The 25,165-nt window shown below is 37.5% G+C and overlaps 1 protein-coding gene across 11 annotated transcripts in view; it reads left to right on the top strand.

Moving 5' to 3' along the window:
- LMNTD1 (lamin tail domain containing 1) overlaps positions 1 to 25,165 on the top strand; it is a 511,366-nt gene that overhangs the window by 207,989 nt on the left and 278,212 nt on the right. Inside the window, exon 5 of one of the 11 annotated variants that reach the window (XM_042946103.1) lies at positions 3,347 to 3,385. The exons of the other annotated variants lie outside the window; for them this stretch is intronic. The gene's annotated coding sequence lies outside the window, so the exon portion shown is untranslated. The remainder of the gene's footprint in view (positions 1 to 3,346; positions 3,386 to 25,165) is intronic. 11 annotated transcript variants of the gene reach the window in all.

The following is a 25,165-nucleotide window of genomic DNA, read 5'->3' as shown; positions in this document are numbered from 1 at the left end:
AGGGAAAGGAAAGGAAAGGAAAGAAAAGAAAAGAAAAGAAAAGAGAAAAGAAAAGAAAGAAAAACAAAGGAAATCGTTTAAAAATTTGAAAAAAAATGAATACAATAAAATAGAATAAAATGAAATGATGAATGTAGAATAGAATTTTTAAAAATTACAAAAAGTGAAAAATATAGTAGAAGAAATTAAAGAAAAATCTTTTTTATAAAAACAAAAAATAAAAATAATTTTTCCCTTTCTGTATTCAAGAATAAGAAAAGAAAAAGGGAAAAAAATAAATAGATGCACCAGCAAACAGAATGAAATAAGATTGAAATTACATCCAGTTTCCCCTAGAAGTCAAACTATGAAGCACTTTATAATCCATAAACTAAGCTGGCGGAGAGAATTGTGTTCCTCAAGAGCAGCGGTGGTCCAGTTGTGCGGGGCTTAGTGTAATGGCTCCGTTCTCCACTAGATGGCGCTGCTTAATTTACTGGGGGGATTGTTGTGGCGTTTGTAGGCGTGTATGCGCATGCGCCAGAGGGGCGAAAATGGCATCACCCAGCTACCCGGCTCTAGTTTCAGAACTCTGTGCTCTTCCTGACCGGCAATCAAGCACCCTTCCTTTGTCTCTGGCTTCCGTCCACTCCCACTTCTAAAGTCTGTGACCAAGTCTTCAGACTACCAGGTGGCAACTCCCTCTCGAATTTTACCTCAAATGGGGCTGTTTTCCAACCCCTCACTTCTGAGGGGCTTCACTTTGACCTGCTCAAACTCGCTGGGCGAGGGTCTCCCTGAGCAATCGCGGGGTGCCGGCCACCCCGGGAACATTCGCTCCATCGTCCTGCTGTCGCTGTCCAGAGACTGCGGCAACTGCCCACCTACCCCAGAAAAAGTTCGCGTGATGGCTTAGCAGCAGCGTTTCAGGGATTTTGGTAAATCTCGTGATTTTTCTTTTGGATATGCATGCAGGAGTAGAATTACTGGTTTATAATTTATATACCTTTACCTTTACTAAAAATGTCAAATTGCATTTAAAAGTGGTTATACCAATTTAGACTCTCAGAAATCGTATACAAGGAACCTAATACAAACCTTAATAGTCAGTGGAACTCCAAAAATATTTATTGTGCTGAACTGAGGACTAATATGTTTAAGCGTTAATAATCTAAGTTACTTACCATAATATGGATTACTTTATTAGATCTTTTTTTATATATTTTTATTTTATGTTCTCTCTCTCTCTCTCTCTCTCTATATATATATATATAAAGAGAGAGTGTGTGTGCGAGCAAGATGGGGACAAGGGCAGAGGGTGAGAGAGAGTATCTCAAGAAGCATGCTCCATGCTCAGTGGGGAGCCCAACACAGGGTTTGATCCCAGGACCCTGGGATCATTACCTGAGCTGAAACCAAGAGTTGGATGCTCAACCAACTGAGCCACCTTGGTGCCCCTAACAGATCTTTTATTGAGATAGATTTGATAGGGATGGGGGAAAAAAAATAACAAGGGTCTTTGGTACCTTACAGAATGGGAAGATTAGGGTTACTGAGTTGGTATAGAAGGACAAAAAGCCAGAGAATAGAAATAAGCCTCTTGTTTGATGATTTTTCATAGGGCCAGCTTTATTTCCTACCTTTCTTCATGACACATCTAATCTAACTCAGCTTTTGGTCCAAACATACAGTTTTAAAAATTTTATACATAATTGCTTCCTACAAATATTTTTGTGCATCTGTTTTAATTAGAGAGATAGAGAGAGAGAAGAGCTAATTATCTTCCTCTTAATAACAGCACTTCGTATGCTGGGGAACCATGTGTGAACAAACGCTCCCTTTTCTAAGCTAAGCAAGAGCAGTTGCTTTTCCCATCTGATGTATTTTTCAATAATTGAACATGTTTATCATTTTCCTTTGGGATTGCTTCCAAACCTCCCTCTTCTTTACAGTGTGAGGCTCCAGACTGTCTCCATTATTCTTTTTTTTTTTTTTTTTTTTAAATTTTTTTTACGTTTATTTATTTTTGAGACAGAGAGAGACAGAGCATGAACGGGGGAGGGTCACAGAGAGAAGGAGACACAGAATCTGAAACAGGCTCCAGGCTCTGAGCTGTCAGCACAGAGCCCGATGCGGGGCTCGAACCCACGGACCGTGAGATCATGACCTGAGCCGAGGTCGGACTCTTAACCGACTGAGCCACCCAGGCGCCCCTGTCTCCATTATTCTAATGTGAGCCTTGCTCCACTCCAAATATAGGACTTAGAAGGAAAACCCAATTTTGCTTTTATATTCATTTCATTACAATGTGAACAGAATGTAAGGTTTGTGATTTATCTTTAGATGATTTTAATAAGCATCTGTAGGTGTGATTTTGCCATGCTGGGACAATAAATAACAAATTAAATTGGTAAAAGCCTTCCTTTCTAGGATACAAAAATAAAACAATGTGATTTAAAAGACCCATAAAAAATACTAAGAAATTTTAAATGGTATATGAAATAGAAGAATACAGAGTAGCAAACCTCAAGATTAAGAAATTACTAAGCATAACATCTAATTAGATTTTTCTTTTTTTCCTGTACAAACAAGTTCCCCACTTTACATAAGGATAGTTAATATTAATAGGAATGAATGAGATTTGGAATACTGTTTCAAGCCATTGGAAAATAAGAAAACTAGAGTAATATTTATTAAATGCATTTATCATAGTCTTTTCTGTTTCTTTCCTAAGTTATTTCACAAAGGAAACATTTCAAAAATGTGTAAGACTTAAACTGAAATAATTATAATTATAAATTATAGCAACAGTTTCCTGAATAGGAAAAACATTAACGTATTTTTTCTAGCTTTATTGAAATATAATTGACATATAACATTGTATAAATAATGTTAACATATTTTAGATTGGTATTTCTTCCTTTTGGAGGTATTAACAGCTTAGGACGCAAAATAAAAATGCTTTGTCTATAGTTTAAAGAAATATTTATATTATCACAAGAAAGACAGAAGTCTTTTATCCAAAGTTTCCCAACGTTTGGATCTCACTTAAATTAAGATGTAAAATCCAAGAAAGAGAAGTTGTGTTATAATTAATGCCTATGTTAGATGAACTCATTCTAGTTTTTGAAGATCAAGGTGCAGAGAGATTCCTTGTCCACAGCGAGGATGTTACATATGCACAAAGAATATCAGGCCTATGCCCTTCCCTAAATTGAAGCCTAGGGCAGAGATTCTAGACAGTTAATTTTGGATTAATGAAATCTATTTGTGGAAATAATGATCAACATAATGACCATAATAAGGGCTAAGAAAATAATCCCTCTTTCTTTTTCTTTTTTTTTTTTTTTTATCTTTTGAAAACCAGCAGCATAAGTGACCTGTGGACCTCCACTACTTAGAGGAGGTATGTTTAATCCTGATGTTCATTTATAAAGCATTTAGCTTAAAAGGCAAAGAATTATTCCTAGGTAATTGTTTCTTAGAGCAGATTTATTGTGACTAGAACATTTGTGTTTATGTGTGTGTGTTTGGGAGTGTTGTTTTCCTGGGCACATACAGAAGACAGATTGTTGACAGTAAATGTTTAGTCAAGGGTGAGAATACTTTTGTTTTAGTTACAGATCATTTCTACCAGCCAGATGATATTTTCTCCTTTAATCAGTGCCACAGAAGCTTTTGTGCATTATAGGAATGCTGCTAAATATGATGAAACAGCCACATCTTTTAATTTAGTCCCAGTAGGAGAATAAGCTATTCTTCTTTTACTAGGCGACAGACGGAGACTTTTTATGTTACCTAAGGCTCAGCTGTGCGAAGCCTTTGAGAGATGGTGCTATCATGTTGGACTTCTTGAATCATTTACCAGAAGCAAATGGCTGTCTCTATTTTCTCCAAAGCATTCCTTTTGAATTGGAAGGCTTTTTGGAAATGAACCTATACAGGCAACATGTACACTTTTAGGACATTGTTCCACCGTCTAATTCTTAATAGGTGTGATAGGACAAAAGTAATTAACATATGAGGAAGGTTGTGGTTTGGCCTGCTCAATTCCCTATCTTTCCCTGAATATAGAGGAAGTTTCCACCAATTCCATGCAATTCTTTAGGCTTTTATGATGCAAAATTGATGGAATGAGGATTAGACAGAAAGGCCCAAACCAAAGCAGATGGATTTTTTACAGAAAAGAAGAGCCCAGAAGAGAACTAGTGTCTAGAGGTCTGTAGCAAGGCACATCTTTTGCTAGGGGGCTCTGTGAAGAAATTACATAAAGAAAGAAATTATATAAAGAAAGAAATCTGGATGACAGAATGATGTGGAAGCATAAGCAATTTCTAGGGAAGGAAAGAAAGTGGCTTCCAGGGCCTTGGGGCATAATAAAATAGGAAAAGAAAGGATTTTAATAAGTTTTGTTGTTTATGTAATGTTTCCTCTTTAAAGATGTTGAAATATGCATATAAACATTGGATGTCCTGTCTGGATTACATATCTCTGAATTTAACAGCCCTCTGGGACTGAGCCAAGTGACCAAGGCTTCCTTAGGATTATATCAGTATGATTGTTACAAGCTTTTGTAATGGGTTTTTTGTTTTGGTGCTTACTGTCTCAGACACACTTTTGATACATTGGAAAATTTCCAATGATGAGACATGTCTGTGGGTAAATGAATATCTTTGAGCTGATAAGACTTATTTATCTACAAGGCCACTTTAGACATCCATGAAGTATTCTTTGTGTCACCTAAGCAGTGTATCTGCTGACAATGCTGTATCATACAATAAGATTTGTGATATGTTAGAGATAAGAGATGGTGAATGAGGATGATGGAGTACAACATCTTAACAGCCTGAAGGTGAACTGGAAAAAAATCAAAATCAAATTTCAAGAGATGTATTTGCCAGTAAGAGTCTAAAGAAAACTTGTCAGGGCAGGTAGAAGTAAGTAGATCTACAAGGGAGTTATCAAGTCACTTAAGTCTTCATTTTGTGCAAAATATTCCAGTTGAGTGGAACTCTAACTGACCACTTGCTGAATGTTCTCTTGAACCTCTGAAGTTTTTCTGGGACTTTGACTTTACTAATAAAAGATTTTCAAAGGAAAATCTAAGCATCCCTCAAGAATGATTTCCGTTTCTAAACATACGTGTCAGATTCTATATGATATAATCAATTATATTTAAAATCTTCTGTTCTGCCCACTTCCAGTAGGAGTTGCAGGATGCTACCGGTAAGCCTGACTCTACCCAAAAGAAACACAATGGGCCTAGTCACATTTGCTCACCTCCTTGCTATTTTGCTCATTTTATATAATCTACTTACACCTATTTTTGTGTACAAATAGCCTGGGCTGTCAGTCACAAAAAGATGCCTTACATGGAGAACCATGATTTCGATTTCAGATGAGGTCTACATCATCCTCTTGCTGTGACAAAGAGTTTAGAAAAAGAATGATGGAGATACTTTTTCTTGAACGTTCTGAGAGCACATTTACACCGCTCCCTTGTAGATACTTTAGTGCTTTAAGTAACCCTATGAGGTATGTGTTTGTGTGTGTGTGTGTGTGTGTGTGTGTGTGTGTGTGTATGTATGTATATATATATATATATTCAGGTAAGTAATTCAAGTTGCTCTAATAAACAAACCCCCAACCTCACTAGTTTCACACAGTAAGTGCTTACTCTGGTTTATACAAAGTCCAAAGTGAATAGTCCTATCTAGCAGGAGGTCTTCCATGAGGTCATTCAGAGACTCAAACACCTTCTAGTCTGTGGCTCTACAGTCCTCTGGGGGCCCAGAGTCCTCTTCTAAATTCTCTGTATTCACTCAGCAGTCAGGAAAGAGAGAGCATAGAGTGTAACTTGGAAGGCTTATATGCACCAGAGCTGAAGGTGGCATCCATCACTCCTCCCCTTTCCCAATAGCCAGCATCATCTGGCTACGTTAGACTATAAGAGAAGCTGGGAAATACAGTCTAGCTCTTTGGCCAGAAGGAGAGGGACTTGTTGAAACACTAGGCAGTCTCTGGCATAGTGTTATTGTTCCCACTTTACTGATGGGGAAACAGACATAATGGGGTTAAGTAATATACCAAACTCACCTAGCTAACAAGTGGTGAGCTAGAATCTGAACCCAGGAATCTGACTCCAGAACAGTCTTTTTAAACTATGGTACATACAGGGCTCCCTCCCAGATAATTAATGCAAAGTACTTCCCATTATTTCAAATGAGTAAAATGAGGTAGAGGAATATAACATGCCTCCTCCTAGTTCATAAATTACAATACATACAGGATTGTTTGCTTACTCTGTGGAATCACAGTCCCATTTAGGATGAGTGCATGACCTTCTGATTTCAGTTACTTTCTTTCTGAGTATCTTTGGGGAAGGGGGGCATGCATGTGTTCCAAACTCAATGAGTATTTTGGAGGTGAGCCAACTCATACTCTATCACTTGAGACCCTTGTTTAAAACAGCAAGCCACTAAGGAAGCCAATGATTAGAATTAGAAATCTTGGGGTCAAACAGACAGGCAGTATGGCATGGGGTTAAGAGGCAGCATCTGGAATCAGAGCTCCCAAATCAATAAAACCCAATGCTGTCTCTATGATGTACTGGCTGTGTGACTTAAGTTACTTAATCTCTCTGTGCTATAGCTCATTCATTTGTAAAATGTTGAAAATGATCATATCTACCTCATAGGTTGTTATGAGGATTAAATCAGTACATGTTAAGTGCTTAGTATCTGACATAAGCAATCAGAAGAAGTTGGTTATTACTGTTGTTATTGTTATTTACTTGCACCCAATCAAGCTAAAGATATGACACACAGTTTTGCTGACACATAAAAAATCCTGCATCTCAGTAAATGTCAACTTCATCTGTTAACTCATGCTATTGGACCCTAGCCTCCTTCCTCCTCAGACTTTAATCCATTGGTAAGTTCTGTGTGCTCTACCTCAAAAGTATTTGTTATACTAGTTCTGTCCATCTTCCCTGCCCCACCCTTGTTTAGACCCCTATCATCTCTCGCCTAGACCATTGCAAAACCCTTCTAAAATGTTCTCTACTTCTTGGGCCCCTACAATCCAGTCTTCACACAGAAGTCAGAGAGATCTTTAGAAAATATAAATGAGACCATGTAATTCCCCCAATTAAACCCACTGATTCCCACCTCATTTAAATAAAATTTCAAGTCCTTCCCTTGGTCTTTGTCTTAGAAAGTCCTAAATTGTCCAAGATAGTCTTAGCTTATACTGTTGTTCTAAGATTATTATTAATAACACCTCCTTTCATTCTCCAAAGTGTCCTGACCTAGTTGATAAATTATATAATTACCGTGCTTATGGGATCTGGAGCATCCTTCCCCTAAGTAAATATTATAAATACTACATGGTAATAAACCTTTTCTGGAGGTGGGAGTCTCACCTCCTAAATTAATCAAAGTCCATAAGCCTTAAATACAATGCTTGAGGCAGTTTGAGTGTAATACTGAAGTTCAAATTTAGTTTGACTGGTTTTAGTCATATTTCAAAAGAAGCAGTGAGTTACTCATATGTGAGCAATTCTGCCCCTGAGCCCTGCCTTCTTCATGGAGGGATTCAGCCAGCTCTCCAGCACAGCCTGAGTCAACAGGCTACTGTCCAGGCTGCACTGTGGCTATTACATGTAGGCTCACTGGTGGACTGTGGACCCTCACTCAGTCTAGTCTCTTGGAGAATTTTCAGCCCTCCCTTATAGCAATACCTTCTCCCTCTCTGCTTGTACCCCACTTGGAGTGGTGAGAAGCTTTACCCTTTGAATCCCTTTTTTGCCTGGGGAATATCTCTTTTCTCATCCCCTGAGGGTTGGGAAAATAGAAAGTGGCATTTAACCTCCCTTGTCTAATACCTACCTGTGCCTAGTAAGGCTGTGTGCTCTGTGTAAGGTCCATCCACTGAGAGAAACAAGAACCTATTTCTAGTCCTTATCAGACTTTTGTGATTTGGCCTATGTCTACCTCTTTGACTTCATCACCTTTTATTCTTCCCCTCTGTTAGCTGTACTGCCTGCCTGTTCTTTTTGGAATATTTTAAGCCTTATCCTGCCTTAAGGCCTTTGCACCACAGTTCCTTTTACCTGGAATGCTGTTTCCTGATCTGGTTGGCTCAGCTAAATGCCACATCTCTGGGAGGCCTTCCTTAATGACACAAAGTAAAGTAACTTTCGCAATCACTTTCTCTTTCGTAATCCTGTTCTATTTCCTTTACAATACTTATCATTATCTAATGTTACTTTGCTGGTTTAATTGCTAATTTTCTTTCTTTCAAAAATAATTATAATAAATAATAATAATAATAATAATAATAATAATAATAATAATAGTTACTAGACTTATCATGAGCCTAACATTTTTCTAAATGCTTTACATTGATTAATTTTTAAAAAATCTTTACAGTTATCTTATGAAATAGGTATTATTATTATGGACAAAGAAACTGAGTTTAGAGAAATGATGAAATTTACCCAGTGTCACAGAGAAGAAGCCAGGATTCAAGCCTAGATAGTGTGGCTGCAGTGTCTAATCTGAACCACTAGGTAAGGCCACCTCCCACGAAAGTCCTCCCCGGAGGACAGAACTTGCCTGTCCTGTGTGTTGCTGTATCTACCCCCACGCTTCTACGCTACTGATACTGTGATTTATAAGTAAACTTTGGTCTTTGTCCTTCTGGCACAGAGCTCCTGAAACCATTGGAATTTCCTAAGTGATGAGAGCAATAAGGCGTCTTTTGTTATGTCAATGTGTGGCTTTAGAAAGCTATTAAGGATGGTTGCCTGAGAAACCAATCATGTGATTAAAGGGTTGGAACTTTCAGTCCCACCTTCTTCACTTCTGGGGGAGAAAGGGTCTGTAGATTGAGTTTAATCATTATTGGCCAGTGATTTAGTCAATCATGACTATAGAATGAAGCCTTCACAAAAACCCGAGAGTATAGGGTTCAGAGAGCTTCTGGATTGGTAAGTGTGTGGTAATAGGGGGAGAGTGGCACACTCGGAGAGGGCATGCAAGCTCTGTACCCTTTCCAACAACCTTGCCCTATACATCAGTTCCATCTGACTATTCATGAGTTATATCCTTTTATAATAAACCAGTAGGTAATCTAGTAGGTAAAATGTTTCCCTAAATCCTGTGAGCCACTCTAGCACATTATTTGAACTCAAAGAGGGGGTCTTTGGGATCTCTATTCTTTTATACATTTATTTATTTTTGAGAGACAGAGACAGAGTGTGAGCAGGGAAAGGGCAGAGAGAGAGGGAGACACAGAATCCGAAACAGGCTCCAGGCTCTGAGCTGTCAGCATAGAGCCCGGCATGAGGCTCAAACCCATGAGATCATGACCTGAGCCAAAGTCAGACACTTAACTGACTGACCCACCCAGGTGCCCCAGGGGACTTCTATTCTATAGCTGGTTGGTTAGAAGTCTAGATGAGAATCTGAGTTTTAAATTGACATCTGAAGTGGGGGCAGGTGGAGGGCAGTCTTATAGGACTGAACACTAACCACTAACCAGGGGAGTCTGATACTATCTCCAGTTGATAGTGTCAGAATTGAGTTGAATTGTAGACACCTAGCTGATGTCCAAGAATTGCTTGTTGGTGGGGGAAACCTCCCACAAACACACACCAGAATTGGTGATCAGAACACCTTTAAACTCATACAGGACTTGGCTCAGTTAATGCTTGAACTTTGAGTGAATAAATGTTGTTATAAAACCATGACTCTGTTTTATTTTTTATAAACAGAGAAGAAAATCACTCACCTACCTAAGAGAAAGGCTGGGCCTAATCTCATTTCAAGATGAACTGGAGGAAGGGGCTCAGCCAGAACTGCCCTAGAAACTGGATGGAAAATGCTGTTACCCCATGGCAGATCCTACATAGAATCTTGAGAAATTTTTAAGGGTGGCTTTCCATGGGGTTTCTGAGTTAGTCATAAAATAGGCAACCTGGCACCAGATTAGTAATTATAAAGGGAGCATAATGTAGACAGAAGCAATGCATAGAGCGAACTAACAAATACATAAAGTGAACCTTCCCCACGAACAGGGGCGAGGAGACAAAATTAAGCTGTCTTAGATTGAATTTATACTACCTGTGGCCCAGTACTAGACAACCTCCTTCCCCCATAGTCTACATCTCTGCTACCCCTCCTTTGGGCTTCTGCAGTACAAACCTGGATCTTTTAACTCATCGTGTTCTATAGAATTTCACTATTCATTTGTTCCCCTTTCCCTATAAATGGCAAAGTCCGTTAATAGTGTCATGTCTCATTCATCCTTTATATGCTATAGCATGGTTCGTAACTTATGCTTTAATGTTATCAGAGTCAGTCTGGCCTGCCTTAGTTTAATTTTCTGTGAGTGAAAGAGAGAGTCACACAAATGATTTGCAAGTTGTCTTCTAGCCCCATATGCTGTGTTGGGCAGGTGAGGACCGTGCATCACTCTTGTTTTGGATTCAGTCCTTGTTACAAAAAGATGAGTCTGTATGCTCTACAGTCTGGTTGTGTTCCAGTGAGTTTTTAACTAGATGAATATGCCCTTCAATGCCCCGTTCCTATTTGTTCCCCTATCTCTTCTGTGCACTGCTGGTTATTTATGTATTTAATATGCAAATAAAGATGCATCAGCTCATACATCAGAGGCCTGCTCTCAGTATCCAAGGGGCCTATTAGAAGCAGATCTGTGCATCTTGACTAGAGTGAGTCCCTTTGAGGCCATTCATCTAGACTGGCTGTGTTTGTAAACTGGGGCTTCTCTTTTTCCTCTCCCTTTACTTTCTTTGTATTACTGATGTTTGTACAACTATTGTTCAATTCTCTTTTTCTGGATATCATTTTTCTCAGCATCTGTTATACAGCCAATCATACACACATGCACAATGAAACATAACAACATTTATCTTACTCTCCAGGGAATTTAGACCTATTTATATAGTTGCTGAATGTGAAGACTCTGATTTATGTAATTTGTATTATTCTAAAAATTAACTGTGAATGTATTGGGAGCCTTAGCCAAGTTCTATAACTTTCTTAATCATTTGCTTTTTTTACCACTAAAAACAAATAAGAGAAACTGAACCACTGTGTTTTTGTAATATTAATCCTAATATTTATTAACTAAGTAAAAGGTGTTTAGCTCTACAAGGATTTTATGCTGGTCAAACCTTTGTTCCTTTTCCTATGTAATTCATTCATTCAACAAATAGATATTGGATGTTCTATGTAGCAGGGAGGAAAACTCAAAAGCTTAATTTTTGTCTGTGTGTCTTTTTTTAAATATAATTCATTGTTAAACTGGCTAACATACAACACCCAGTGTTCATCCCAACGAGTGCCCTCCTCAATGCCCATCACGCATTTCCCCCTCTCTCCCACCCCCCATCAACCCTCAGTTTGTTCTCTGTATTTAAGAGTCTCTTATGGTTTGCCTCCCTCCCTCTCTGTTGGTAACTATTTTTTTTCTCCTTCCCTTCCCTCATGGTCTTCTGTTAAGTTTCTCAAGATCCACATATGAGTGAAAACATATGATCTCTGTCTTTCTCTGACTGACTTATTTCACTTAGTATAATACCCTCCAGTTGCATCCACATTGCTGCAAGCAGCATGATTTCATTCTTTCTCTTTGCCAAGTAGTATTCCATTATACATATAAACCACATTGTCTTCATTCATCAGTTGATGGACACTTAGGCTCCTTCCATAATTTGGCTATTGTTGAAAGCGCTGCTACAAACTTCATTTTTTTAATATTGAGTCCATTTGCAAATATGTCTTTTTGACATTTGTAACTGTCTTAAGTGTATTTGAATACATTCTGTGCCTTCTGGGACTATCTTTAGTTTTCTATTTCTTTATTTTATTTTATTTTTTTAAATTTATTTTTGAGAGAAAGAGAGGCAGAGAGAGAGGTGAGAAAGAAAATCCCAAGCAAGTTCTGTGCTGTCAGTGTGGAGCCCGACATGGGGCTCGAACTCTCGAACTATGAGATCATGACCTGAGTCAAAACCAAGAGTCAGATGCTTAACCGAGTGAGCCACACAGGTGCCCCTATTTCTTTCTTTTAATGTGAGACCCAAACAATATTCTTCTATGTTCAGCACAGTGCGTATAGAGAAGCAGCTTAATGATGTTTTTTTTTTTTTTTTTCTGGATGAATTAGAGAATTTTTTGTTTCCTGGCATGAGGCAGCTTATCAGTAAGGAGTTTTTGAATAAAAATGAATGGATAAAGTTAAATTTAAATAAAATAAAAATTTTCAAATGACACCACATGACTGCCAACTTTTCTCTTACCATCCCTTCCTTCCCTTTGCCATCAACAGACCCATCAATCTCTGCCTTCTATGATCTGTGAAAGTTTCTGTCTTGTTTCTCTCCTCATACCCTTACACCATTAACCTTTGTGGCTCTATAGGAACAATGTTCTGAAGGTACTGGAAATAGATAAAGCTCATGATTGTTGTGTTAAATTTGTGCTGATTCTTATAACACCTGCAATGAAGAGGAAGTGGAAATGGGAAGTCTAAGAAGAAAAGAAAGCACACATTTAATTCAACAAATATTGAATGAATATTTTACATGTTCTCAAGATGAGCAGTGTTCTTCTTTTAATGGGAGGAGAAAATAAACAAGCCATTATAGAAATAGAAAAATATCAGAGAAGAAGTATTTTGGGGGAATTAAAGTAGAATGATGAATAAAGTGTAACTGCTAATCACTTCAATTTGGGAGATCAGGGAAAGCCTATTTGAGGAGACTATTATAATATTCATGCCTTTTATTTTCTGTGTTTTATGATGTTTTGGCATCTTGAGGACTTGCAAATCCTGGAAAGAACTAATTCCTGGAGATAGCAGATGGTCTTGATATGTCAGCCAACCAATCCCTAGTCCGTATGTTCATCATTTCCTTTTATCAGGGTCCTGCAGTCCAGGACACTATTTCCTTGTTCTAAATGAATCAAGACCAGGTACCAGACAACTAGGAACCATGCCTATAGCCCAAAGACTGCTAAAATTATTCAGACTGTCCAATCCTAAACTTATTCAGCTGTCCACACTATCTTGCCCATTCTTCCTATGACAGTGATAACAAATGCTTAGGTCCATACTTTCTCCTCACCCTTCTGCTTCTTGACTGACCTTGGTGCTTCCCCTGTGTGCCATGCCTCCTATTTCTAAGGACCTATGAATATAAAAATCTTCTTTCTTCATGATCGTTATTTCCATGTCTCTGTGTTCTGCAATTCCTGATTAAAACAAATTTCAGATACATTTTAATATAGTGATGTTTAAGCTGAGATCTGAATGGCAAGAGGGGCCAGCTGCACAAAGATTGGGAGGAGAGCCTTCTAAGTAATGGTGTAAAGACACTAAGTTAGGTAAGATCAAGGAGCAGATGGTGAATTCCCCTCTCACCTCCTGCAGCTTTTCTTCTTCTTCCAGACAATCATTGATTTCTGGTATCCACAAACTCCTAAGGACAAATATCATTCTGGAAGTCAGATGTCCTATCATCCCTTTTATGCAAGTTACCTGTATAAGTAGATAAGAAGAACTAAAGGTCTCATTAAAGCATTTCACACTAAGGTTAGAAAGAATCTTTGCTAATGCACTTTCATTGAAAGGGAGAATTTATTAACTGAAATGATTTCCTTTATCAGTCACACTCAGTAGTTTTTGTATCTTGACATCATTCAAACACCCCATGCATACTTACCAAGTATATCCCTCATTATACCCAAGTTCTAGAGGTAGAGTGAAGAGGAATGACTTTTCCTATAGATGTGAAGGTCTGTTGTGATCACTCTTTGCATTTGTGACTTTCTGTTCAATGTCTGTCTTGCCCTTTATTATACTTATACCCAAAGCTACATGAAGGTGGGAGATATGTTCAGCTCCATATTGCTAGCAAAATGCAGTGTCTACCAGACTGCAGGCATTCTGTTACTGTTTCAGAATCAAAATTACTGGATCAAGCCATGCTAAGATAAAGTGTAAATATGGAAGATAAAAGTAATTTCCAACATTATAGTTCCTCAGGGCCCTGCAAGGCTTATTTCTTAGACTTACAGGTTTAATTTCTGGCTGCACATTAAATTCAACCAGGGAACTTTTAAAATATATCTGTACCAATCCCCATTCTAATCAATTAAGGCAGAATCTAAGAGTGAGACTCAGCCATCAGTTTGTTTGTTTGTTTATTATTGAAGTATAATTAACATATAGAGTTATATTAGTTTCAACCTGGCTATCAGCATTTAAAAAACTCTCTACTGTAATATGCAGCCAAGTTGAGGAATACAGATCTAGACTGAAAGTCTACAAAGTGAAGAGGTTAGTGTACCTGGTCAGCGTCTTTGAGCAGTGTAAAGAACAGCTATCATAATTTGTGTAGATCACTAAGAAAGTAGAGTTCTCCAGGAAGAAGAGGTTCACAAAATTCTAGGCTTTAGGGACAGTCATGTAGAGAAATTTGTGCAGAGAGGCTTTAAATAGAGATCTAAACTTTGTATGAGCAAGAAGGTAGAAGGCAGATTGGTATTTGCAACATAGTGAGTTCTTTCATGTTCATTTTTATTGAATTGTTTTGAGTTTCTTTTTGTTTTTATTAATTATTATTATTTTATTTGAGACAGTGAGTGTGCGAGCTGGGGCGAGGGGTGCGGGGGGGGAGAGAGAGAGAGAGAGAGAATGAGAGAGAGAGAGAGAATGAGAAAGAATGAGAATCTTAATCAGGCTCTACACTCAGCAAGGAGCCCAACATGGGGCTTGATTCCACAACCCTGGGATCATGACCTGAACCAAAAAAATCAAGAGTTGGACACTCAACCGACTAAGCCACCCAGGCACCCCTCATGTTCATTTTTAAAGTGCATGGAAAACTTCAAGTGACTGAAGTCATTGCAGAAATACAAACCATAATATTTGAAAAACAAGAAGGAGAGAACTTGAGGGCAGATTTTATATTCGTCTTAAAAAAGAAAAAAAGATGACCTGGAAAATTGTACTTTATTTTGCTGTAAGAATTCATTATACTGAAAAATATTTATAAAATATTATTTCAGCCCACAAATTTTATTTTAAACATCCACAGTAAGGCCTAGCTGCATAGAAAAAAATTCCAACCTTCCTTTTTATTCCAGTTCCAGAGTCATACATTTTAAAAAAGGATACTGGACCTTGGTTTACACTTTCTAATGATGATATTTGCCACAAAATTTTAAGCTACTAAATGATTAGGTTTCACAAAAACTGTCCAAACAAATCCTCATTATCAGGAAACCTCATTAATGATATGAAATCCAAGTTTATCACTGAAGAAATTCTATGGAAACCAATTAAATACCAATCAAATACCAATTAAAAATTGAAATAGATTAAAATCTGATCTTCCATGGTTGCAAAGACTTCACTCTGTTGGATAATTATAAAATCTGACCTCAAGTTTCTCTCCTTTTTGTTTCCTAAATATTATGGTTTGTATTTCTGCAAAGATGCCTGCCAATGACATCAGTCATCTGAAGCTCTCCAAGCACTTTAAAGATGAACATTTTAAAGATAAACACTTTAAAGAACTCATTATGCTTATAAATATTTGTAAAATATTATTTGAACCCATGAATTTTATTTAAGCAGGACCTAAAGTTTGAAAGTGGTCTCAACATAGGTTTGTGATTAAAAGCATGATCTCTTTTTTTTTTTTAATTTTTTTTTTTAACGTTTATTTATTTTTGAGACAGAGAGAGACAGAGCATGAACAGGGGAGGGGCAGAGAGAGAGGGAGACACAGAATCTGAAACAGGCTCCAGGCTCTGAGCAGTCAGCACAGAGCCCGACGCGGGGCTCGAACTCACGGACCGCGAGATCATGACCTGAGCCGAAGTCGGCCGCTTGACCGACCGAGCCACCCAGGCGCCCCAAAAGCATGATCTCTTGATCAAATCCCAATTCCACCATTTCTTCAAATCAGTACTCATTCAACAATTATTAATTTAGCATTTGCTAGTGACAGCACTGTTGTAGATAATCAGAATATATTAGTGAACAAAAAGGGCAAAAATCCTTGCCCTCCTGAAGCTTATTACATGCTACTAAAAGAGACTGACAATAAAAACTATAAACTTCAATATATTACCAAATTGTATAACATGTTAAAAGGTATACATACTATATATTTTTTAAGATGGGGGATTGGGAATGCTGGGAGGGTCAGGAGTGGATTCCATATTAAATAGAATAGTCAGGGTAGATTTCACTGAAAAGGTGATATTAGAATAATTGCTTGAAGGAGATGAGAGGGTTAGCTTTGTGGCCATCGAGGGGAAGAGCATTCTGGGCAGAGGGAACAACAAGTGTAAAGCCTAGTAGCATAAGTTTGCTGACATCAGCAAACCTCAAACTTGGTTTGAGGACACCAAGGAGGCCAGAGTAGCTGGAACAAGGTAAGCAAGGGGGAGAAAAGCACAAAATGAGGTCAAAGAGGTTGGCAGAGGTAAGTGGGTTACAGGGTCATTTGGGCTATTTTATTAAATTTTTTTTTTTAATGTTCATTTATTTTTGAGAGAGAGAGAGAGCATGAACAGGAGAGGAACAGAGAGGGAGACACAGAATCTGAAGCAGGCTTCAGGCTCCAGACTCACGCTGAGCTGTCAGCACAGAGTCTGAAGCAGGGCTCGAATTCACCAGCATCATGACCTGAGCCAAAGTCAGATGCCTAACCGACTGAGCCACCCAGGTGCCCCTCTTTGGGCTATTTTAGAGACTTCAGTTTTTCTTCTTAGGGAGTGTGAGAGATTGGAAGATTCTGAGCAGAGGAGTGGTATGATCTCACTTATGTTTTGAAAGCTTACTTTGGAGAAGAGTTCCACCTCTGTCATTACAGTGTGAGGAGTTCCACAGATCCACTCCCCATGGAAACTAGTGAAAATTATTTTTAAATCAACCAGTTACGGTCTCTCTGGAAATGACCCAAAGAACATACAGCAAAATAAAGACACATTTATTCAAGAAAATCTACCAAAACTTGGTAAGAACTGCAATTGTCTGTGGCATTTGAACCAAGACCCGCAATCTCCCAACTCTCAGCTCAGTGAGATGGAAACTCCAGAATGGTACTATCTTAAACACAGGGCTCACTTTCCGGTCAGCTCATAGTTGGAGGGCTATCATTTCAGGAGGAGCAGTGCCTAAGCATTTCTCATCTGTTTCCAGTTACCTGTTGCTGAGGCTAAGTCCCAGGTTAGTATCTTTTTCCTACCCAGCCCCCACTCAGCCCACTCACGGGATGGAGGCTATACTTTGAACGTGGCACCATTGAGAATATGGGGACTCTGATTGCTCTTTCATTGTCGTGTGGAATAGAAGTTCCATGCTGAGAGAAGCCAGCTGAGCAGACCTAGGGCTGTTGTCCCGCAGAGTGCTCAACTCCTAAAGTGGGGAGTCACTCAGGGAGATTTGCATCATTGTCTCCACCCCTAATATCAATGCCATGGCTCAGAGATTTTACCTAGGAGGAAAAGCAGACCATAAAACAGACAACTTGAAATCATTCCTCAAAGGATTCACTTCATTTGCAACAGTGTAGAGAAGTTCAAGCCTAAAGTCATTCAAAAGCAGTGGCAGTTGTGGCGAAATTCCTCCAAGTAGGAGGAGACTGATAGATTCTTTGGTGATAAGCATTAAACTGGATGTAGGTCAGCTAGTTCTCCAGAGAGATGGGAAGAGACAGCTGGGAAAAGCCCTCCTGGGCTCAGAACAAAGCTCATACACTGACTTTGGGAATTATCCCTTCAAAGGTGTCAAATTCTGATTGGATCAGTCTATGAAATGATTTATGACACAAAGCACTGTTGAAAACAACACAGCAGTCAGCCTACAATTAGTGGAGCTTAACAACTGGGTGTGGTCAGGGAGAGAGACAAAGAGAGCCCTGACAAAACCACTGTCATCCCAGAATAACAGTGTACCTCAGAGAAACATGGGACACCATTAAGTGCACCAACATCAATGTAATGGGAATACCAGAAGGAGAGGAGAGAGAAAAGGAGAAGGGAAATATTTGAAACAATAATGACTGAAAGCTAATGAAATTTAAAATGTAATTTATGCAGCCAGGAATCTTACTGAACTCCAAGTAGGATAAATACAAAGAAATATAAAAATAGACATGTCAGCAAAAATATTGAAAGCCAAAGACAGAAAATCTGGAAAGCAGGGAGAGAAAAATGACTTCTCATTTATAGGCACTGCAATTAGATTAACAGCTGACCTAGAAACAAAGGCGGCCAAAGACAGTGGGATGATATACTTGAAGTGCTCAATGGGAAAAAAAAAAAAAAAAGTCAATTAAGAATCCTGTATCCAGCAAAGCTTTTTTTTTTTAAATGAAAGTGAAATAGACATCCCAGAAAAACAAAATCTAAGCAAATTTTCTACTAGCAGACTTTGCTTGCAAGAAATACTAAAGGAAGTTCTTTAGACTGAAAGCAAGTTACCCCCAGATGGTAATTAAAATACACATAAAAAAAGAGCACTAATATGAATAATTATATAATTATAAAAGGCAGTATAAATGCACATTTTTCTTTCTGTTCTTAACAGATTTAAAAAGTAATTGTATAAAGTGATGTACAAAAATAATTATATGTCAAACACATTATGTGTTTAGAGGACTATGACATATAAAAATGTGATATAATTGCCAATAATAGTATAAAGGAGACAGATAGTAGCAAAGTGTATTAGGCTTAGGAAATGACTCCAAATGGTAACTCATACTTACAAGAAAAAATGAAAAGTGCTGAAAATGATAAATAAAAAGTTTAAGATAATGAAAACTGTGAGTATATACTCGCTATTCTTTTTTCTTCTCAGCTTCTTTAAAAGACATAAAATTACATAAAGTAATAATTATAATGATGTAGTTATGGGCTTGTAACATTTATGGATGTAATACTTATAGCAACAATACCACAAAAAAGGGGGAAGGCAATAGGATTATATAGCAGTAATATTATTATAACTCACGAGAATTAAATTTGTGTAAAATTGGAACAGTGTTTAATAAGATAAGGTAAGCCCTAGAGCAACCACTAAGGAAATAACTCAAAATAATATGGTGGAAAAAATCATTAGAGAAATTAAAATGATACACTAGAAAATATTCACTTAACACAAAGGAAAGCAGTGCAGGAGAAATAAAGTAACAAAAACAAAGACAGATAAATAGAAAAACAGTTGAATAGCAGATATAAATCCAATTATTTAATAATTAAATTAAAATAAAATGGATTAAATAGTTCTGTCAAAAGTCAGAGATTGTTAGATTGGATTAAAAAAACAAGTACAATTTAACTATATTCTGTCTGTAGGAGATACATTTTAGATTAAAAAATTCAGTAGGTTGATGGTAAAAGGATGAAAAAAAGATACATCATACAAATAGCACTCACAGGAAATCTGTAGTATCAGACAAAATAAACCTAAAAACAAAACTTGTTATGAGAGATAAAGAGAGACATTGAATAATGTTGTCAATGTATCAGGAATATATAATAATTATAAACATATATGCACTTAATAGTGCACTAAAATACATGAGGCAAAAACTGAAATAGACAATACAACAATAATAGTTGGAAACTTCAATAACCCACTTTCAATAATGGGTAGAGCAGTGAGGCAGAAGATCAATAAGGAAATAAAAGACGAACAAAACTATAAACCAACTATACTTAGTAGACATCAATAGAACACTACATACAACAACAGCAGAGTATACATTCCCCTCAAGTGTACATGGAAATTTTTCTAGGAGAGACCATATACTTGGCCATAAAACAAAATCTTAATAAATTGTAAATGGTAAAAATTATAGAAGAATACAAAATATGTTATCTGACCACAATGGAATAAAATTAGAAATCGTTAACAGGAAAAAAATTGGAAAACCCTCCAATATGTGGGAACTGAATAACATATTCCTAAGTAACTAATGATTAAAAGAAGAAATTCCAAAAGAAATTATAAAATACTTTGGGATGGATGAAAGTGAAGATACAACATACCAAAACTTATGCAGCTAAAATGATGTTTAGAGGAAAATTTATAGCTGTACACTCCTATTCAAAAAGATGAAATTTGAAATCAATAACCTAACCTTCCACCTAATACATTGGAAAGAGAAGATCAACTAAACCTAAAGCAAGCAGAAAAAAAAAGAAAAATAAAGATCAAAAAATAAATTAATGAAGTAAAGAATGAAAAAACAATAGAGAAAATCCATAAAAACAAAAGCTGATATTTTGAAAAGATTAATAAAATTAAGAAACTTTTAGTTAAGTGACCAAGAAAAAAAAAAAAAAAACATACAGAAGACTAAAATTACTAGAATCAGAAATGAAGAAGGAGACATTACTACCAAACTTAAAGAAATAAAACGGATTATATAGGAAGACTCTGAACAATTAAATGCCAATAAATTAGAAAATTTAGATGAAATGGATAAATTTCTAGAAAGATATAAGAGCTTACTCTGTTTACTATGTATAAAATTTCATGTACAGGGTTGAGGTTGGAAATAGGAAAAGCTGTGAGTTGTAAATGGCAAGACGTGGCTCAATGTGAATGGTACCGGTGGAGGTGGTGAGAAGTGGTCAGCTTCTGGATATATTTGAATGGTAGGGCCATTGAGATCTCGTCATAGATTAGATGTAAGAGAGTCAAAGATGACTCTAAGATTTTTGCTTAGAATAAGCAACATGTCTTTTCCACACATTGGTAGGGGGGAAACTCTAGGTGGAGTTGTTTTGAGAGTGGACAGGATATTTTTTATTTGCCTCTCTAGACCCACTCTCTATCCATCTTCATTCTGTTCTGTGCCCCAGGAGGCTGGCCTCTACAGAATGCGCTGGCTGATCTCTTGCTCTCTACCTTTCCAGCTATGTCCAGTCAATGAGGAATACCGATGAGAGATTTGAGGGAAGGAAGGAGTTGCTTTAAATTGGTTACACTCCTCCACCAAGGGTCAAGTTCCTGTCAGTTGACCTTCTTCACACCTCTTTCTCTTTCTCTCCCTCCCCTAGTAACAAGTGCTCTCCCCCTTTACTCCATTGCCCTTCAGAATTGGTGGGACAACAGCCACCTTTATTGGCACTGGGATATTGCACTAACTTTTGTTGTTTTCCTACACCCTGTAAATAGCCCCTTTATTAAATGGCCCTCAAATTGCTTGAATTAAATGTTCCATCTGTTTCTCGCCAGAATTATGACTGATATGGGAAGAAGGTAAGAAATTTGGTTTTGCACTTTGGGGCATCCTAGGTCTGAGATATGAAAGGGGAAGTGAGAATAGGCAGTTGAGTATTTGAATCTGCAATTAAGGAGAGTGGTGTAGCCCAGATATAAGAATTTGGGAGTCATTAGAAGAAAGAACATATTTAGAACCAGGAGACTTGATGAGATCATTGAAGGAATGAGGAAAGGTTGAGAACAGAAAAGGGCTGAGATGGGGGCCTTGGATATGATAATGTTAAGAGGCTGGATCCATGAGGGGGAACCAGCAAAGGAGACTGAGGGGAAGCAGCAAGGGAGGTAGGAGGAAAACCTCAGGTGTGTTTTGGAAGCTAAATGAGGAATACATGTCAAGGAGAGGAAGTGATCCACTGTGTCAAATGCTGCTGAAAGCCAGGTACAAACAGGAGTAAGAATTGGCCACTGAATGCAGCAATGTGGAGGTCATTGTTGACCTTGGCAAGAACATTTTCACTGGGGAAGGACTGAGTAGTGTGGTTTACAGAGAATGAGAAGAAATGGAGAGGTCAAGAACAGACAAATTTTGAATTTTGCTACAAATGCAATAGTACATGGTCGGTGGCTAGGGAAAGAAGATAAATTTTGCCTTTGTATTTATTTATTTTGTTCAGATGGGAGAATAACAGTATATTTGCATGCTGTTAAGCATGATTCAGCAGAAAGGAAAAAAGATAATAATGCATGTGTGAAATGAGAGAATTGCGCAAGGATGCCCTGGAATAGGAGAGGGTGAGGTCTAAGGAAAAAGGAGAGGGATTATTTGAGAGAGGTACACAGAGCACAGGGATAGTCTGCTTCAGGAGCACAGAGCACACGGTTCATCTATAGTAACAAATGCGATGGCAGAGTGTGTAGATTCAGAATTTTCTCTTTAGATTGTATGTTTTTAGGAGAGTAGGAAGCAAAGTAGCCAGCTGAGAGTGAGGATAGGAAGGACGGGTTAGAAGTTGAAGAAGGTATAGCTGTTTGCCTTCAAATGTAAATGGTAGTGACCTGGGGAAATGTAGTTTGAATGCTAGCAGCATCAAGTAATCCCTTAAGGTCCACGGTCATGATTTTAAAGTGGGAAGCAGTTATAGAGTAATCAGAGATTTGGATTTAACAGGACTTAAATTCAGCAAATGAGATTTCATTAAGCAAACTGTGTGGCCTCATGTAAAATGGGAATACTATTTACCATGTGAGTTGCTTTATGCATTAAATGAGATAAGGCAAATAAATACTTAACACAGTGTCTGGTACATAGTAAGTGCACAATAAACTCCTGCTAGAATTATTGGTATTATATAATGTCTATTAAATCTAGAAACTTTTCCAAAGTGGAAATATTTGTTTTAATCACATCTTTGGTTACCAAATACTTCTCTTGGCTAATTGTGATTCAGTTCAACTGTCATAGCACATATCTTCTTAGTAGATGGGGATGTAGAGACTACATCTATGTTGACTTTGCAACATTTCACTTCTACTTGGCATAAGACTTCAAAAAATAACTTTTGTGTATCTCTGTGATGCTTCAATTCCCACTGTAGAGCAACAGTTGGAAAGCCTACCTTCTTCAGTTCCTTAGAGACTTCTGACATTTGATCTTTTTTCTAAATTCTTGGCAATGGCCTTAAGGCAAATAGGAATTGATTGCTTAGATTCATATAACTTTGAAGACATTCTTTTGTTTCTAGCACTAGTATTCTAAAAGTAGGAATTTCAAACAAGCACAGATAACTTATATGCCTTGCTTGACCTTCCAGACATCATTTCTTTTATATTGGCCATTCATTGTACTATATCATATTACTTTGGCTATATTTACTGTTATTACATTTACTTCAAAGACTGTGTTTGAAGAAATCTTAAATGATCCATTGACTGATACTATTCAGTGTAATAATACACTGAATATATTCCTGAAGAGAATTGACATTATCTCTTTGTCAAGATTTTCAGTTTTTTCATTTGGTTCAAGAGAATTTGTACTTGATTATTCAAGCATTTTTCTTATGGCTGCTTTAAAGCCTTATCACATAATTCCAACATATGACTCATGTTGAGGTTGGTGTCAATTGATTGTCTTTTCTCATTCAATTTGGGATTTTCTTGGTTGTTGGTGTGGCAGGTGATTTTTTTCTTTTTTTGTGTGCCTTGGACAAGTTGTCTGTTATGTTAGGAGGCTCTGGATCCTATTTAAATCTTTGATTTTAGCAGGTTTAGGTTTAGCACCTAAATGGATCTTGGCTTAGTTATGCATTGTGATTTCAAAGACAGTTTAACTTGTATCTTTTTTTTTTTATTATTAAGTAATTTATTTTGAGAGAGAGAGAGAGTGTGTGTGTGTGTGTGAGAGAGAGTGGGAAAGGGACAGAGAGAGGAGGAGAGAGAGAATCCCAAGCAGGTTCTGCACTGTCAGCATGGAGCCTGGTGCAGGGTTTGAACCCATGAATGGAGAGATCATGACCTGAGTCAAAATCAAAAGTGGGATGCTTAGCCAACTGAGCCACCCAGGCACCCTGGCAGTTTAATTTTTAGAGCCTTATTTTGATCTGCTTGGTTTGTATGTTGGTAATGGGATTCTCAATTGTCCCTGAAGGCAATGTCTGAGGAGTGAAGAAATGTCCCCAGGCAAAGCCATTAGGTGTTTCGGTGTTTCTTAGTCTGGGTATGGTGGGGGGGGGGGGGGGGTGCAGATATAGTGGCATTTTCCTTTTCAGTGCCCCCAAGCTGCCCTGGTGTTTCTGGACAGGGAAGGAGAGTCTTAGGCCCATGGGGACAAAGAACCTTTCAAGTTAGACTGCTTGCTATATAGCTGAGTTCATCTTGCCAATTTCATCCCTACCACTCCCATCTCAATATCTTCATGGAGTAAATGCAGTTTTGCTAGAATTCCCCCTTTCCTACACAACAAAATTTGTCATTAATGTGAAGAAGCCTGACAGTATGATTAAATACATAAATATATAGAAAGCATATAATATTTTGATTTAAAAGTTTTTCAAATTGATACAAAAGTTGAATGAAGAACAGTGAGTGCTCATACACTCGTGTCTGGATTCATCTACTGTAGAATTGCCAGATAAAATACAGGAATCCAGTTAAACTTGATGATCTGATTATCATCAGATAAATGATGAACAATTTTTAAGTATAAGTGTACATGCAATTTTGGGGACATGTTTACATTAAAAAAATTATTTGTCGTCTATCTGAAATTCAAATTTAATTGGGCATCTTGTGTTTTTATTTGGTAAATCTGACAACCCTAACTTTCTGTTAATATCTATCCTCACTTGTTCCAATCTTTTCTCTAGATACACTTTTCCTTTGCCAAACCATCTGGGGAACATTTGAAAAATAAAATCCCAAATAGGTTTTGTATGTGTATAAGCAGACCCATCTACTTTTTTAAAGTAGTGCTTGTTATTATATAGCACTATTTCTCAACTCTTGTCTGGTTCTAGGTTCTAGGCCAGTTCTAAGTCTACATCCACGTTAATCACAAACACACTTCAACTCTCATGTTAAAAAATCAGTTGCTGTCACCAGTGAAACAATAACCAAGTGACCTCTGAACACCTTCCTTCTAGAATTAATACTAAATTATTTCGAGCTAAAGGCAAGCGCTGTATGGAAACTCTTGCACTGATTAAGCATCTACTGTTGCTTGGTTCTTATAGACTATCTAGATTATCTCAGTTTCTCTAGTATGAGAGATTTTTACCCCAATTTTGCTTTGTTTAGACATATCTATATTCATAAGTACTTTAATGTAATGATTAAAAGCACAAGCCTAAAAGTCAGGTAGCCATGGGTTAAAATCCTGCCTCCTATAGTTACAGTTAGTTCA

The sequence above is a fragment of the Panthera leo genome, chromosome B4 (genome assembly GCF_018350215.1).
Source record: "Panthera leo isolate Ple1 chromosome B4, P.leo_Ple1_pat1.1, whole genome shotgun sequence".
NCBI lineage: Eukaryota > Metazoa > Chordata > Mammalia > Carnivora > Felidae > Panthera > Panthera leo.
Note: the sequence above shows the minus strand (reverse complement) of the source record. Positions and strands in the feature narration are given on the sequence as shown.